At 40.2% G+C, this 18497-nt stretch overlaps 1 protein-coding gene across 1 annotated transcript in view; it reads left to right on the top strand.

Annotated features, from left to right (window-relative positions):
* The first annotated feature begins 9539 nt into the window (after positions 1-9539).
* The window catches only part of LOC109630990 (contactin-associated protein-like 4), a 66991-nt gene continuing 58033 nt past the window's right edge, over positions 9540-18497 (top strand). The window contains exon 1 of the mRNA XM_069538910.1: positions 9540-9886. The gene's annotated coding sequence lies outside the window, so the exon portion shown is untranslated. The remainder of the gene's footprint in view (positions 9887-18497) is intronic.

The raw sequence follows: 18497 nt of genomic DNA, 5'->3' as shown, positions 1-18497 counted from the left end.
TACACAAACCTCATATTGTGGTACTACTACTAGGGTAACTACTGAACCAGGTGTCAATCATGAAGTTTCACCAAGTTTTTATATCATCAAATCACTAATTGAAACAAAATTTACTTGAAAAAATTAACACTTGAATGTGCATAAGTGATAAAATGGCAGAAACCATCAGAGAAAAATGTTTGTATTTTCAAAACAGTCGTTGTAGTAGTTTCAATAAGTCATGTAAATCATACAGGAAATTAAAACACGCACATTTATGAAGTTGATGGTTTCCTCTTTATTTAGAGGTTGGGTGAACCACTGTATTATGTGTATTAATATACATTACTAGAGCTTAAACAACTGCTAAACCAGCAGTTAAACCAGGTTTACACAAAAACTATCCAACTCCTGTTAAACAACCCCAGAAAAACCCCAACCAGCTCATTAACCCACCATTTGTCCTGTGAGTACAGACGTTCTGCCTGATTTTAAAACCCCTCAGTGTTCTGAGATTAAAGCTAATCTGTTTGATGGAGCTCACAAACTGAGACACAACCACGGGAGTTAAACACCTCAAAATAAAGCTGTGCACAACCTGAATGACAAATGAGACTTGGCTGCAGAGGGTCGAGAACCCTGGTGAACTTTTCCCTCTCAGAGATTTGATCCTGTGAGAAGAAAAACAATAATTTGTTCACCTTGAAGTCAAAATATTTGTGGGGAAAGGAAAAGAGGCTAGTTAACATTCAGAGTGGTGAAACTCCAGCCTCTGTGAATTCAAAGCAGCCTTTTTAAAATTCCTAATGAAGCAGGCGAATCAGTGGGGGCTGCCTACATGTGTCAGCAGCTGTCATGCACTGTGTGTATTAGATGATTAATTCTGGTTTGTTCTTAGTGTCGCAGTACACAGTGGGTCCTGTAGTCATGTAGACGCAAGGTCTTAATTTAACCAGCGCTGCCAACAGCACAACAGCTGATGTGCATATAATGAGACCGTGAAGCTGTTGACAAACACTAAACAACCTGTGATATAAACTGAAGGCAAAGGGCAGCAAATATTTTCAGAACTGAGAGAATTTATATTCTCAGGGTTTATTCACAAAGAGTAGATTAGTCTATAGAGTCAATCAGACTCAGGGCTGGTGCGGGGTGTTCCCGATTATCTGAAGTGTGAAGAGTTCGCAAAATAATCTTGATGTCACCGATTGTGTCGGAGCATCAAATATCAGCTCAGGCTCAACAAGTGTTTAATACGTTTCTGATCATTAGCTGGAGAGCTTTCAAGCTTTTTAATTTAATTTTGACCAGAAACTCAAGAGAAACGAGACATAAATAAAAAGTGAACACAAGCCTGCATGTGTCTGATGCAGCTCTGAAGCCACTATATGGAAACAAATGACTCGATGTTGGTATGACACCAACTTTTACTGTTGACTTTACTGACAGCTGACCAATTATTCATGAAGTCTGATATTTCAATCTGACAGGTTGATAGAGTTTAAGATTTGTTACCACTGCATAATTAACCCCAGAGGGACCATAACCTTTTATAATATATACAGTAGCTTTTGGCCAGTGGAGAAGACCATGAAATGTATTATACATTAGTTTTGTGCATCCAGAGCAAACAAGATGCTCCCCATCATTTATGATCTACTGAATTAAATATACAATCATGAAGTTAAAGTTAAACAAACGGCACAGAAATACAAACTAGAATGAAATCATCATGCAGTACATATAAGTATTAATTGCTTATGTTTACAGTATTAAAACTTTACATGACACACCCTGCTCTCTGCCCACACATACTACTGTTGAAGTGAAAATATAAAAACGTCTCATTATTCAGTCAAAAAAGTTGATGTATTGCTGCATCTACGTAAAACACATGTACTAGTAGATGCAGCCTTTACTTTTTATTCAGGGGCATCACACCCCTCTCTAAGTGTTTCCATGTGGTGTGAGCTCAGTTCTCCAGTGTGAGTTTGATGGGACTCTGCAGAGTGAAGAGGTTTCCTCCCTGAGTGCGAGTTAATTAATAATGTCATTGTATTTTATTCTGTAGAGGCTGAACGGAGATGCACACACACACACACACACACACACACACACACACAGGTGAGAACAGAGACACAGTTTTCTGTGTCATAAACTGCAAATACGAGCAGGAAACAGAGTTGTGACTGGATTTTGTTTTCTGTTAACGTAATGAGGATTCACTCAAGTCGCAAATGCATCAATACCGAACACATCAGTAAATGTAGGCAGAAAATAGCACAACCCACATTCTCTGCAGTAAACTGTATAATTTCCTCTGAGCTGCCGAGCATTTCTCTCTGTCACAGATCTTCATAACTGAGACGTCTTGAAAACTTTGAACCTCAGATCATCATTTGAATTTAAAATCCTCCATTGTTCCGTCTCCTGGCTCTAGGCAGGTTTAAAGAACTGTTAGAGAATGAATCAGTCTGCTGGTGGATCATTTATCTGCTGGTGAGCGTCACACTGCACCAGCGCATGGTGTTTAAACACAGGTCTTGCAGCTTGGTGCTCTCCCTCCTCACAGCTTCACTCTCAGTGTACGTAGTGACGGTCACGCAGACTCTGGCCTCAGGCGGCCTCCATGTAATAGTTCCTATCCGGAGAGCAGGGTTTTCTGGGTGTTTGTTGGTTTTCATGTGATGCTGAGGGGAAATGAGCCTTTACAAAGTGCCGAGCTACACGACAGCTCCCTCATAGCAACATGTAATAATTCACTGCCACAGATCTCTGCTCTTTGTCAACACAATCCATCAATCTCTCTTTCTCTCACTCTTCTTTTCCTTTTTTTCTTCATGACTTCTTCACCTTAAAATTTAATGACGTGTGTTATGGGGAGCTGAAGACAAGTCCCTATTATGTCCCTGTTCACACAGATTTACTCCCCACAGCTAATACTTGGACCACACACACACACACACACACACACACACACACACACACACACACACACTAACAACAGCATCATGTTGATCCTCTTTTCTTGTCGGCTTGAAAACTGAGTTGTGAATGAATTTCAACACTGTTCTGCTCTTACTTACTTTGCAACTCAATATAATGAATATTCAGTGGCAGAGGAACCAGTGGCTTCAAAAGCATAAAAATTAAAATCAACTTAAAGTGTTAAAACAATTTGACAATTTAATAAATTGTGGTACTTAGACTGACAAAAGATCCAATCCAGGCTTTGAGGATTCTGATACTTTATTATTCACCTTTATACTGATGCTAACGATTTTGTTTTGGTGGTCTGCCCAGTCTCGTCCAGGTCATAGCTCATTACATTCCCAGCAGGATCATGCAAAGTTTGTATTGATCTCAGTTTTGAATCTTGGTGTGGGCTGAACTTGGAGGTCATGTGTTTTCAGACACAGCTGTATCACTTAATGCCCAAACTCCCGATGGCAAGAACCGAGGAGTCGGTTTTATTTATTTTGCGGAAATATTTGAGATGTTGGGGAGATGGATCGATGGATTTGGTTTTGCCCCTGATGCTCTTCTCCCTTGTGTTTTTCTTTCCTTTCTCAGATTCACTCGTGAGCATCTCGAGCGCTGAAAAGATAAAGTCTGAGATTGGAAGATTGCAAAGTACAGGCTGTTTGATGTCTCGTATGTTTTGTGCAGTAACATTTCAGAGCCTCTTGCTTTAGCTGGTCTGTGATTCCTCTCAGTTGTGTGAATTATTTGGTTTTATATATTGAAACCTTTAAAGAAAGATCCTTTAAAACAGTCTTGGCTCTGAAGAATGATCTTTTAAAAGCCACAACTAGAAGCGTTGAGCAGTGACCGCTCAGATCTGCTGGTGAGAGACATTCCCATTGAATTGTGAGGACCTCAGTTCAAACCCTGATTCCAGTAAACATTCAAACTTTATGTGATTATAGCATCTTTCAGATATCGTCTTTCATGTGTTCGTTTGCAGGAAAGGAAAGTTTCATGGAAAAGTTTAAAGTTTTTACCTGGCTGTCGGACTGAGATGGCAGACACAGTCGCAGACACACATAATGAAGAATGTTTAATGAATAGACTGAATGCACTGTACAGAAAAAAGAGGATTTTCAAATCTTACCTGACTTTGAAAACGTGGGACACAAAAGACATAATGACCATTTTTTAAAATCTTTTAATCTGAGAATGCAGAACCACACACTTGGTGTTTAGACAAAGCAAAACAAACTTTCCTAAAATCTTATTTAGTCTGCAGACAGCCATGTTTCGCTTCTGAAGTATACGCAACATTGGTCAGTTTGCTCTCATTGGCTATTGCAGGTTTTCGCAGTTGAAACCTGGTTTTGAATCAGCGAGGTTCCGAGGATCATTTAGAAAATCTGTTCCCATCAGACTTAAGTCAGCAGGAGGGCTGAATCAGACCTAAAGTCGATGTGCAGCGGGTATTAGATTTGGAGTTGGAGAATCCATTGGTGCAAGGATTAAAACAGAAAGTTTCCAAAACAACAAACAGAGATGACCAGGGGGAGAATACAAGCAGACGTATGGCTGCAGGTGACGGGAGGCAGAATGTGAGTTGATGGTCCTGAAGCACAGGATTAGAGTTCAGGCAGGGAGGCAACAAGAGACAAGTTTCTCAGTGAACAGTGTTCAGAGAAAGTGCGAGAACCACGAGATAAAGTGACGTTCATACGGAAACGCATCATAAATGAGCCTGTGGAGGTTCTTCCAGTGGTTTATCGTATCTTTCATTTAGGGGCAGAGATTATTTTGGAATCAAAGTTGTATTTTGTAAGATTTCTCAACCAATTCTCTCCTAAACTACCTTGTTTGTCTCATGTCAAGAAATACAAGAGCACTCCAGCTTAGTTCATATGAATTTATTATGGGAAGCCTCACACCAGGACGCAGCTTTGTTGTTTTGAAGCTTCTAGTTGAGGTGGATTTCAGCAGGAGGAAACTAAAACCGTGGCAAATGAAACATTGATGCTTCATGGCGTGTATGTGTATTTTGATGTGTGTTGTGTACTGTGCATATTTGTTGGGTTGGGGCTTCAGAGCCCGAAGCAAAAGTCTCTTTCTCATCTTTTCTTAATGTTAAAAGCTTTTTTATGGCTCATTCTATCAATAACGTAAAAATCAGAATAAACACAAATGTGAATTCTATTTATTTGACATATTAATTCTAAACAGGCTTAAGAAAATCTTCAAGAAACAGAGACAGAGACATAACTGTGAAAATACATGTTTAGGAAAGTCTGTTGATCCATTTGCACAAATAAAAGTTGAACCTACCCATAATTATTTAGGGATCTAACACAGTAATGCCATGTGATACATTTCATCCATGTAACTATATATATATATATATATATATATATATATATATATATATATATATACACAGTATATACTGATGTAGCACCAACAACAGGAGTAAACGCTCTGGTTGAAACAGTTCAGTAATGACCAGCAGCTGTGTCTCAGTCTGTGCCAGTGTCTAACACTCCTGGACTCAGCCAACATTTCCCATCCTGTCACTGGGGCAGATTGGGTCTCTGTTGACCTTTTACTGCAATTATACTCTGTCAGTGCGGCCTGTCGGCTGCTCTCTGCCTAATTCATATCTGGCTCCACGGGAGAAACCGACTGACTGCGCAATTAAGTCTGCAGCGATGGGCGTTTTAATCATGACACAGAACAATGATAGATGGCAAAGACGTAAGACTGTCATGTATCTATCTATCTATCTGTCTGTCTGTCTGTCTGTCTATAAGCCTTTTTGTTGTGTCCTGCAGTAGAAACTTTCAGCTGAGTCTGACCTATTAACTCTAAATTGAGAAAACAGTTCTTAAGGACGTGCTGATGTGGCGCTGTGATCTGTGAGGTGTTCTGAGGTTCAGCGCCCTGACGCCTGTTGAAAGAGAGGCTGAAGATCGAGGGGACGAGACAGCGCACAGGATTTTAGAAGAAAACCACCTCCGTCTGATGCTTTGTTCCTGTTTCTCTAATGGTAACCGAAGTCTGGGGCTCCGAAGTCAAATATCAGAACATTTCTCTCAGAGCAAAACAAGAAATATCTCACAGTGGGAAAAGGCACCACTTTGTAGATCAGCGCCCAAGTTTTCATCATATAAACTGGTCTTTGGAAACTTTAGTATGTAATCAATAAGGTTTCATTATTGAATGAATTATCATCATTATCAAAATGAAAGTTTCAAATGTGCCGTTATCACTTGAAAATGTTCATTATCAGCATTTCGTTAATTTAGTCAATAATTAATAGAATAAACGTATTTCGTTACATCGGTGTTAAATAAAGAACTTTTGCCATAAAAGTGAAATCGAGTAAAAAGTCTGCAAAGTTTGTAGATTTACGTGGATCAAATAAATATCTGACCAGCGAATCAAAGACAGAATAAGAAAGAGCTTCAATGCCAACTTTAGAAACCGGGCACTCTTCAGAACTCAATACTGCACAAAAAGGTAATAAGGTTAGATATGAAATGTTTTTTTTCAGATTTTTTGAGACATCAGTCCTGATTGATTTTATGGAGACACACTATCCTTTGGGTTTTTGCTCTATTGGTTCTCACAAAGATGTAGAACACTCAGAATACTCTATGACCTCGTCTCTTTGATGGGTCGAATACTGAAGCTGCACTGACCCAGACTGACTTTGACCACTTTTTATTGAAATTCACACTGTTGGATGTTAAATTAACATGAATTATTAATAATGGAATGTAAAATCCTTTCTTTTTTTTTAGTTGACATCTCCACCCCGTCGCACACCAGTGATCTCGGTGATTCGTCTCATCTATTGAATTTTAGTCCGTGCTAAATGGAGTTTTTCTAATTTACCGTTCCAAAATCATTCCATTCTTCAACCTCGGTGCAGAGACTCTCGAATCAATACCATAAGGGAGCCTTGTTGAAATGTAAGATTGTACCGTTCAAATACATACTTTATTCAATTTATGCTCAACCTCATGTATAAGTCTACAGGACTGGAATGAGCCTTCTCTCCATACTATGCGTTGATAGTTCATTTCAGTTGAACTCAAAAATTTCAAATTGTTTGAACGATCGAAACTCTTTCAGCAGTTCACCGACTGATTTTAAGAAATCCTTGCAACTTTAAAATCTACGGAGCTTCAATCCATTCTGTAAAAGTGCAGCTTTATTTGTGTTGCTGGGCGTTAACTCTTAACCGTCTTGTGTTTTCAGTTGGTATTCGCTGCCAAAGTGGTGATTGTAGAGATTGTTCGGTCTCGGAGGGAGATCTCCATTAAGATAGGTCTGAGTGACTGCAGGTGTTAACAGCTGAGCAGCCTCTCTGCAGACGATAATGGGAAGCAATTCAAACCAGGCTGAAACAGGACCTGGAGGAAGAGGAATACAGCAGCCGCAGAATAAAACCCCCTGGGAAGCTGTTCTGCTTCACCGAGCGCTGCTCTGTATTTATGGACACTTTTGTCCTATTTATGGTCGCTATTAGAACAAAGGGTCGACCATTTTGCGTTATTTATTTCACCTGTGTTTACGGGGAAGCTTTGCTCTGCATCCACCGCACTTTTCTTGCCTCGATTAACGTTCAGGGTGTTCATCAGCTGGGACTCCCCCTGCACAGGGAAGATAATGATAATCCTGGACTTTTTTTCTCACGTATTTGCTGACCTGTTTTAGATTTCCGGAGAAAATGACCTGCACACAATGAGTGATGCGTCGTATGTCTCAGGCAGCAGATGCTAATGCAGACAAAGAAGTGTTTACTTGGTATGAACTTTTATTTTATGTATAAAGATTTGAAAGTGAAGATTGAGACGATAAACTCATCAGGAAACGTCATAAATCAAGTGGAGACATTTTCTCGTAGACTACTATTGAAACTTGAATAAAGTGCCGCATTAGCTTCCCTTTCCGGTCCCGTCCTCTACAAACAGTTTTATGTATGGTATTTATGGGTCCAGCTATTCTTTTTTACATCCTCATTCACCTTCACTCCTCCAGTGTCACACCCTCAACCTTTGAATCTTCAAGTATTTATCCCATCTCAGCTATTGTCTTTTGTTCGAGAGCTGCAGTTCAATAAATGACTTGTAAATTAAATTTCCACCTCCCTCTCCTCTGAGTGCTACAATGACATTTGCTTGGAAATGTCACAGGCGGTCACGTGACTGTTTGCAGGGAAATAAATGGCCCATTTTTCCTGTTTATGAGCTGTGTGCTACATTATGTCAACAGTTTCATTTGCAGCACCTGTGAGGAGGCAGGGAGCGCTTTAGTTTTTATTGTTCATGTTGGCAGAGAGCCGGCTGCAAATGCACAGAAACCAAGTGGACCCAAAAAACAAAACATCCAGTGAACTCTCAACATTAATTCTTAGTTTTGCTCGATTTTTGCAGTTTTCCTCCTCACTATCCCCGCTGCTTCGAAGTTACCACATGGTTTTATCTTTGAAGTTTTCCTTCCCTCCCTGAAGGTAAAGGCTCTGAACGCTCGTTTTCAAGAGTAAAAGAGAAAACACCCAGAGGATGAGCACAAAGCGACTCTACTCTGAACGTATATCAGCCGAGTTACGCTCCTTTTGTGTCTTTTTCCACCAAATTTTGAAAACCACCAACGAAACAGCAAAATGCTCTATTTCCTGTGTCGTCTTCCTTCTCATCGTCCTCTGATAAACATCCCCAGATGATTTTCCTTCCTGTCTGCTTCTGTCCGACCATCGATCAGGGTGTGACTCGGAGCCGAGAGAACATGCGTGAGGTGTGTTTGAGTATCGCAGGTTGCCCTCTGCTCGGCACAGATGTCTGACTCTGTGTTGGAGAGTGGAGGAGAGTGGATCATCTGCTCTGGCTCCTCTTACTTTCTGCAGCACCTGTCAGATGAAAACAGATCTGCTGCCGTGTTTCTGTGTTTACAGCTCGAGTCAATATGCTGCATCCTGTATTTACAACACATGACCCATTTTATAGAAACACTATTTGTTGGAAAACAGCTGTGAGTCTTCGAATAGTCTTCTGTGGCTTCAGGATTACATAACTCTCAGCAATAATTAATTATCGGGTGAATAATGCATTTCAAAAAATTACTTACTCAGTATATTCTCTCAATACACCCTGTTTACAGTACTTTCCAATACAGCATATATGTTATATTTATCACATTTTTAATTATTAGTTTCAGCAGTTTCGTTCAATATGAGCAATATTCACATCTTATTTATTCAAGGTGTGTAATTCCATATAGTTGTGTGTAGTATCCTAATGTATATATTTATTCAACATATGTGTTTTCTGTGTCTGATAATATAATATATATATAATACAAACACCAAATATCGTTAGGTTTTTATTCATATGTGAAAGTGAATCTACAATCGAATCTTGAATCAGTATCGTTTAGATCCATTTGACAGCCGCTCTCTTCCTGTTTGTTCCTCAGCACCATGTGTGATGTAATACACCACGAGGTACTTTTCTTTTGACGACCACATCTTGCAGGACACGGTGAACTTTATATATCCAGAGGTGGAGTCTTTGCACGGAGGTGAGCAGAAGGTTTCATGGGCTCATATGAATTCTCAGTGCACACGGAGCAAAGGTGCCAATTTACTGTGACATTTTGTCCTGATGAGTGATGGGGGAATGCTTTGTTCCAGAGTTAATGAGATTTATCCAGAAAGGCCAATCTGCTGATCGAACGACATTAGATTGATCATTTAGTGGCCAGAGCAGCAGACTTTTCCCCTGCAGGCCAAACAAGAGGAGAATACTCCAGCTTCACGCCGTTAAATCCATCACTGGAAGCCTTCAGCAGGGACAGTTACTCGTTTAACGGCTACATCAGCGACTCCTCTGCTGCAAACGTGAGAGCTGACAGGACGACAGGACTGAAAAAAGAGATACAGGTACGTGTGCATCCCATTACCTTGAGCGAACACGACAAATGACACGAGCAACAACAGATGAAAGCAGGATAACTAATTAGAGAGGAGGAGGATCTGACAGATGCTTCAGGAAAAAACGAGGAACAATCCACCAGGTTGTCAGTTTCCTCTCTGTCACCAGAGGACGTTTATTTATTGGAATTTAACAGAAGAAAGAGGATGTTTGGAGGTAAAACTTTATTTTAAAACAGTATTTAATTAACAGGATTTCTCAAAAACAACTGGACGGATTACGATACGGCTTGTTTTCGACATTTTACACGTAAATTACCCGATCTCTGTTTACTGTGATTAAAAACTGGACTTTCACAAATAACTCAGCACCTGGCAAATAAAAATCAAACTGTCCAACAACCACGTCAAGCCTGCTCATGAAAGCCGAGACGAGGTGAAACACATCAACAACACATTAACAGGAACACAAAACAACATGTCCCCACCTGCAGCCTCCAACAGAACAGAGTTTATTCACCATCGTTGTGACACAGTCAACTAAAACAAAGCGGAGCAGTTTTTTGTTAGAATACATTAGTGCAGGTGCTTTTTTCTCACCTGCCTCATAAATTATTATCATTTTGTGCAATTCACTGTTCTGTTATTTTATTTATATATCTGACTTCAGGTAGGAGCGAGGTCATCGTCAGCAGGTGCTGATGTTAAAGGACGTTAAAGTAACTCTCCGGAGTGTGTGTGTGTGTGTGTGTGTGTGTGCTCTTACACTCTTCACTTCTACACTTCTGAGGACCGGTTCAACAAAGAGACACTTTTGGAGAATTCATTCATTTTTCTTCAAAAGGCCGTTTGAGGGTTAAAGCTTGAATGTGACACAGATCAAAGAGACGATCCCTTTGAAACGGGTTACTTTTAAAATGAATGAATGTGTGAAGGGATCCGGTGAAGGTCCTCATGAGTGCAGGATATAAGTGGGGGATTGTGTGTATGAGATTTGTGTGTGTGTGTGTGTGTGTGTGTGTGTGTGTGTGTGTGTGTGTGTGTGTGTGTGTTTACACCTGATGGCAAATACTAATCCTCCCGCTCCGTAAGCAACAGCCATGAGGGCTCGCTGGTCTCCACCAAGGACAAATGCTAATTAGATATTAGAGCACATTAGCATACAGACGTCAAGTATTACCCAGCATGCATCTTACACCCTGCTACTCTGTGCTGGACTGTCTCAGAGGTGTCTTTGCACAACCTTCGTCTTGGTTCCTGTCTGTTGAGGTAGAACAACGTCCTGATGGATCTGGTGTTCGGGGCCTGCTCTAGTTCTGCCTCGGTCATGGAGGACGTCGTCTTCTTCATCCTCTGCTCATCTTCTCTCTCATGCAGTGGTTCGTCCCCTGGTGTTTTCGTAGATGCTTGATCCTGGATTGTGGCTCTGACTGGTGGCGTGGTGTCACTGCTCCGCTCCACCAGGATGAGCTCAGTTTCTCCACCCTGCTCCGCGATGTTCCCATTTTGTCAGAGCCGCTCATTCTCTGTTTGAGCGCTCGGCTGCCAGCTGCTTCTTGTTTAATGGGGACGTCTGTCATAGTTCACTTACGTTGCATGTCTCGAGCTTCTCACCTCTTTGTCCTGGTCCTTTGTTAATTCAGCCGACACTTCAGCAGGCCTCGGCCTCTCTCCTCTCACTCATGCTGTGAGGCTTGTGCAGAATTAATTTGGGCACAGGGACATGTGTTCTCTATCCTTCACCATCGCTAACCTACGTTTTAACAAAGTCTCTGCAGACACAACAGGTCCTGGCAATCACAGCCACCAGAGTCATTCACAATCAACGGCACCAATCACAGGCAAGGTGCCCTTAATCTATTTGATCCATGTGCGGCTTGTTAACGGCTCCAATGCTGCAGTGAAAAGTGAAACTGTTTTAGGATTAGTTTAGGACTGTTGCTGAGAAACAGAGAGCACCCGGCAGACTGAGACAGTGATGTGTTTATTAAAGATACACCTCCCTACATTTTATTTCTCGAATTTGGAAAGATAATGCTTAATTTTAGTGTGTATATATATATATACTATATATATATGTATCATACATCCATATGCTATCTGGGCATAGTGTTTGTCAAATAAAAGGATGAACAGCTCATTTTAAATGTGGCCTCTTTGTCTCATGAATACCACACTGACTCACAGTCTCACCTCCTGCTCCTCTGAGCCTCAAATCCTTTTTAATAAACTGCACCTTCATCATGAGTGGGATTAAAACAAATTCGTCCTCGACACTGAGCAGTTTCCTTTCAGACAGTTCCGACTTAGTGCAGAGGACAGAGCTGCTTCATGTCTTTGTGACTTTAAGCTGCTCAGAGTAAAGAATTCATAATTACTTACTAACGGCCCCGCCAAACGTTTGCAACGACCCAAATCACAATAACCTTTTATAGAGTAAGTGTTGAGGCTGAGGGCAAGATGATTAGAATTAGATAAAACCTGGTGCTGCTGTAAAATACATGGTGCAATAATGGAGGGCCTGTTAAAAAGTGCAATTAGGGAAATTAATTGCAACTAATGAAGCCGCTGTGCTACTTAAACGCTGAATAATACACGCAGCGTTTTTAAGGTTCAGTAACCAGGAGCTGCAAAAGTCTTCTATTAGCATTTCTACACCTCAGACAGCAGCAGCGTACCTACATACAAAAAGTTTATTTAAGATTCAGATAAGTGCCTCTGAAATTCAAGTAGATATGAATTTTTGAAGGTTATGCTGCTGCAAAATGAACTAAATAATGAACTAAATTATATTGATTGTGTCTTCCACTCGAGAGTCAGGTTTAAGATTTTGAATTTCTTATATGGTTCCAAGTATTTTGAGCAAATTTATAGATTTTTTTAGCCATAAATAATAATTTGTAATGTAACAAATTGATGTCAATCTATACAGGAATTGATAAAGTAGGAGTTGTCTGAGTGATAAGACTCAACTGTTATATTAATGAGTTGGTGTCTGGTCACAGAAATGCAAATAATGTTCATATTGTCATTCTACCTCCGACAAAACAACTGAACTAAATTCCAAAATTCTTGGTTTGGGATAATTTTCATACAGTAGATTCTCGTATTATTCTTATTTATTCAAACATACAAAAACTTTTCTGAAACAAAAGGTGAAAAGAAAGAACAATAGGGGGAGTTTTATTTCTTACAAAGAGTGAGGAGGAGTTCTCCTCCCAAACAGATGTCTGCTCTTCACACGAAGGTAGACGAGTGAAAAGCTGAGAGAGATCCAGGCCCAAGTGTCGAGCAACCAGACTGACACTATTCATGGTTTGTGTTCATTCTGAATATGTGTGTAGGTGGAGGAACGCACAAACCCAAATTAGTCGTTCTTTTTAATCCTCAACAAGCTAAACTGAAAACACAGAGTGAGACTGTCTCTCTTGCATATGATTAAGTAGAAGAAATATTGAACTTAATGAGGAAACAGAGGCAGAACTAGAAAGAGTGGCTCCCTGTGGGCAGTTGATTCAAGGATGCAGAGTGCAGGAATGCAAATTTGAGAATTTTTAAGAACCTGACCTGAAGAATTATCTTTGTCTTTTCTTCTTGTATTTATTTTGCATCTGTCACTGTTGTGGTTTCTCTTCTCCTGCAGAGCACGGAGCTGTTTAGGTGTTAAGATTTGATTTATTATTCAGTTTTTTCTTTCACATGTTCTCTTGTCTACCTTGTTTTGACTCTCTGCTGCTGTGACAAGGGAATTTCTCTGGCACGGGATCAATAAATCTTATCTTAACTTATCCATTTGGAGTTAGAGACTGAACAGCAGGTCCCTCGGATGCATGCCCTCCAACAATAGTGAGTCAGTCTCAGCTGTTGACCTTTTTCAATTGAAACCAAACTTAGTGGAAGAAATAGCACTTGAACATCAGTGTGATAAGAACTATACCTAAAATAATGTGTACTTTGACTTTTTCATTTGGTGCATGTCCCGTCCACTAACATGGAGAATTCAGTGACCTATACTGCAGCCTGCCTCGTGTCATTAAACTGTCTATGACGTATATACAGGCATCATGCTTATAAACAAAAGATTCAAAGGGTGAGATCAATGTAACTGTCCACCAACAGCGTGAGATATGAATCAGACACTGTTATTACCTCCGACAGTGAAGAGCCAAACATTCCTCCTCTTCCTCGTTCTTCACCTGCACACTGATAAGATTCAGTGCAACAGGATCATGTGTTGCTCTGACAGTGTGGAGCTGCTGACTCACTGATCGTATCACGGAAACGCTGGTTGACAACGTCCTGATACCGTGAGTGGAACCGCTGCTGCTTTTTAAAGAGATGAAACAACACTAACACACTCCTCTTCCCACGTCCTCCAAGCGCCTACGTTCAAGTGTCTGCCAAGATCCTCACCAATTTACCACTCATTTTCATGCTTCCTGGTTTGTGTGTGTGTGTGCGTGTGTGTGTGTGTGTGTGTCTGTAAGCCAGATGGAAAAGCACGACAAAGACAAAGCGGGAAAACACAACAAGATGAGAGCATATGGAGAAGCAGGTGGAGAGAAATCCTGCTCTCCCTCCACAACCAGTCGAGCTCCATGCCTGTGCTCGCCTGAACGCCTCAGCAGTTATCAAGTCATTAATTAAACTGCATCGGATCTGCAGGACGCAGGGAGGAGCAGAGCCGGCTGCTCCACACATGCTGATATTATCATAAAGAATGCTGATACTGATATTTATCATGATACCACAGCTATAGGAAAAGTCTTTGGCTTTATTTATAAGCTTGCTGTGTTTGGTTTTTTTTGGCTGTTTGATGCGTTTTTTTAAAGCAACCTACACAACCTGGAAGTTCTCCCTGTATAAGAAATCCTCTGCTTCTAATGTGCCAATACATTTTATAACAGGAGATAAAAACCAGCAGTTATTACAAGTGAGATCGAATACATGTACCAGCCTGTGAAACTCTACTCTGCTAAACTCTTAGTTAAGAAGTGAGGAGATGACAGCTGAGAACAAATGGGGGCGGAAACAACACGTCAACACAAACAAATTACACTCGGCTGATTGCAACGACATTTTGAGCTACTGCACGAATCACATCGTTAAATCTGTATGTTAATTAAAGTTCATTAACATTGAATGACAGCAAAGACAAAGATGCTAAATGTTGATTATATTTCTCAGGTCTGTCAGAGCTGTGCTTCACTCTGGAAGTGTGACTTTGACGGTTGCCTCGCGAAATCATCAATCAAACAAATTAAATACATTTTTATAGACGTATATCGACACGTTTAGAAGAACTATACGTGACAGTGAGGTCACTTTGATTGGACTTGTAAAACAAAATTTATAGACGTTGACCAAAGAGAAATATTTGGGTGTTAATGTTAAAGTTTTTTGACATTTTTATGAAGAGTTGTTTTACATATTATAGCTTTAATATTTGTGATTTCTATCACTCATAAAAATACAGTAATAAAAAAGAATACATGGCCGAATAGATGACAGCGAGGCAGGGCTTCCTTGAAACAAGCGCTTTATCACCTTTTATCTTTATTCTGTACTTGATCTGTGTGAGAGTGCTTTGAATCTACTGTAGATCTGAAGGATGATGAAAGTCCTGCAGTATGCACAGGGGAAATCCAGTGATTTATTCAGCAGCAAGAAAACCAAACGCGAAAGTCGACCAGATTCAGCTGTAGTCCTGCAGAGGACAGGCGGGGGCGGGGGGGGGTTTGTTTTCAGCCTCGTACTTTGGGAAACAAACACGCTGCTGAAGTTCCTCTGAGCAAGACACGGTTCGCTGACCTTGAGCTTTTAACTGCCTGAAGAAAGACAGGCTTAAAACATAGAATATTAAAATTAACGTAGACCCAATTCGGAAGTGCCTGAAATCGGAATTCTCTTCAGTGGCCAGCAGAAGGCGACTCTGCTGGTTTTAAAAGAGGTCAGTTTCTATGGAGGTCAACGAGAACACGTCAGGCTCCACCCCCTGCTCCTCCAAATATGGTAACTTCTGGTTTCAAGAAAACCAAGATGGTGCCGGACCTAATGTCAAACTCGAGGCTTCGACACAACAGCTCGTCATATTATTTAATGTTTTCATGTAAAACTCGTCCTGGGTTCGGCTGCTGCTGTTAAATTACTCTCATCTCTTTTCCTATCACAGATTAAAATATGCAGGAAAATAGAGCAGAAACAAAGCACATGGGAGCGTCAGGCAGAGTTTCCACTGAGCAGTTGCAGCTTTGTGATTCAGCACACACTGTTTGATAAAAACTTCAAGGCAACAACGACTTTGAATTAGTCAAATAAACTTTTTATTTCTTAAGTTTTGGGTTCATCAAACTTTTACCAAGGTTAACTTTTTATGAGTGTGAGCAAAATATAAATTTCCATTATTCCAACTTTTTTTTACTCAAATTTAGATTTAAGCAAATAAGCGAATTTTCCTTTTTCCACATTTTATTAGAGCTCTCTTTTTATTGTCAAATCTCAATGTCTGCCCTAAATCAACTCCCCATGAAGGGTGGAACTGCAGAAATCCAGGTTTGGACTCATCCGAGGGTCCCGACGGGGGGTTGTTGGAGGGGTTGTGATTGGCCAGTGAGAAAATCAGTGCGTCCTCAACGACTGACAGAGACACTGATTGTCTCATTGTCCAATCACAACCAATTCACAACCCTGAAACTTAGATACTTAGAAAATTCAAACCTGAATCCGACAAACACAAGTTAGCTTAACTTAACTTTCTCAACCAGATAAAAGTTAAACCGAGAACAGCTTCTACTTCAGAGAACAAGCAATTGTTACTTATAACAAAAAAATTAAAGCTGTAGTTGTCACAGTGCAGTTCTCTCATGCTTGGCCTTTGTCACAATATTTCATGATATGAATCAGTTAACTTCCATTTCATAGTCCACTAACAGAGCAGCACAGCTTGCTGCTCTGACTACTGATTGATAATGTGTGTGTGTGCGTGTGTGTGTGTTTGTGTGCTGAGCTGATGACAGGTAAACTTAATCACACATTCCTTTGAGCAAACAAAAGAAGCTGAATCACGACAAGGCCAAACTCCTCGGTCTGCCTGACACAAACTGTAATTTTCGTTTTTAAAATGTAATCAAAGCTCTTGGATCGGCTTTGATTGTGCAGCACGGCCAAAATGACACGGTTCGTGTTTCGTCAGTCATCAAAGGAATGCCAAATGGCCGCGCGGAGCAGCTCAACTCTGAAAGCAAAAAAAAAAAAGAAGAAATGCTTTGAAGAAAATGTAGTTTTTCTGATCACAAGTCAAGAAAAATCCCCAAAACCTAATTTACATACACCTATAATTTTTTTAATGTGAGAATATCATAAGATTTATGAAATAATATTTGAGTTATTTAGTACGTTGGATTTGTTCAAGCCCTCTGCATAGTTTAGGATAAGTCCAGTTAAAGAGGTATTTTACGTAAGATAAGCAGAATCGATGATGGATGGATGATATTAACAAGAAGCACAGTATTCATGATGTGAAGACGTAAAGATCCAAAACGCCATTGTGATGTATTGAAGAGCCACAAATGTTCAGAGTGTGTGAGACCTTCCACAGTGAAGGACAACAAGAGGGAAAAATCATTTTTAAAAGCCTGGAGCAGGTCCAACCTTTCCTTTTCCATTTAGCCTTATCATTGCTCACAAGAGTCAAACTGAAAAACAACGGATGACACATTCACAAAGGTGCAAGGAGGCATTAGAACTGGCTGCTCGCTGCACGGACTGGACCAAAGGCAGCGTATTCATCCGCCCGAGCTTCGTCGACACTTTGTTCGACTTAAGACTTTATTGTTGGCACCGTTTGTGTTTCTCTCTTCTTTAACGTTTCAAGTGCGTGTTGGTTTTTGGAAGATAAAGTTAAAAGATGTGAAGAAATCATAGAAGGAACTCCAAGTTATCTCTTCATGAGGTATTTCCAGTTACAGTGGGACCCTAAAGGAACTTTCTGTGAACATGAACACAAACATTGACGCTGGACTGGACTTTTCACAGAGCATCGAACCCACGGTTTCTAGCTTCAGAATAGTTCTCTATAACTCCTGGGCCTTTGGTCAGACACCAAGGAGCTGAGTCTTCGAGAGTTGAAGCTCAAACTTCAGGGAGTCTAATAAGGACCGAACCCACCACCTCAAAACTTCAGTTACACTTTGAAGAACACCTCCAACACCCTGAGCTGGTTGTTAAAAAGTTGTTGCAGCTTCTGCCTAGAACTTAGTAGAAGGAAAAGTGTGCAAAGGTTGTTAATCATTTCAAAATCCATCCATCAATTATCTGTTTCAAGCTCATGTTGTTGTTGGTCACATTTAAAGAAGCGTTTTCTTTCAGGTTGAGTAAGTGAATAAATCAAATAACTTCGATTAAATAAAGTTATACTTAAACATACATATATACATTCATGACACACAATTTATATCAGCTAAATAAGAGTGCATCTATAACATCTATATAAATCACAATAAGTCAACTCATCAAATATATATATATATATATGTAAAAAAAAACTCCACATAGCTATGGCTCAGATCTTATTCGTAAAGTTTATGGACGGAAAATGTCATTTGTCTGTACTTTGTAAGTT

This window comes from Paralichthys olivaceus, chromosome 14 (genome assembly GCF_024713975.1).
Source record: "Paralichthys olivaceus isolate ysfri-2021 chromosome 14, ASM2471397v2, whole genome shotgun sequence".
Classification (NCBI taxonomy): domain Eukaryota; kingdom Metazoa; phylum Chordata; class Actinopteri; order Pleuronectiformes; family Paralichthyidae; genus Paralichthys; species Paralichthys olivaceus.
The sequence above is the reverse complement of the archived record's forward strand: the minus strand, read 5'-3'. Positions and strand labels throughout refer to the sequence as shown.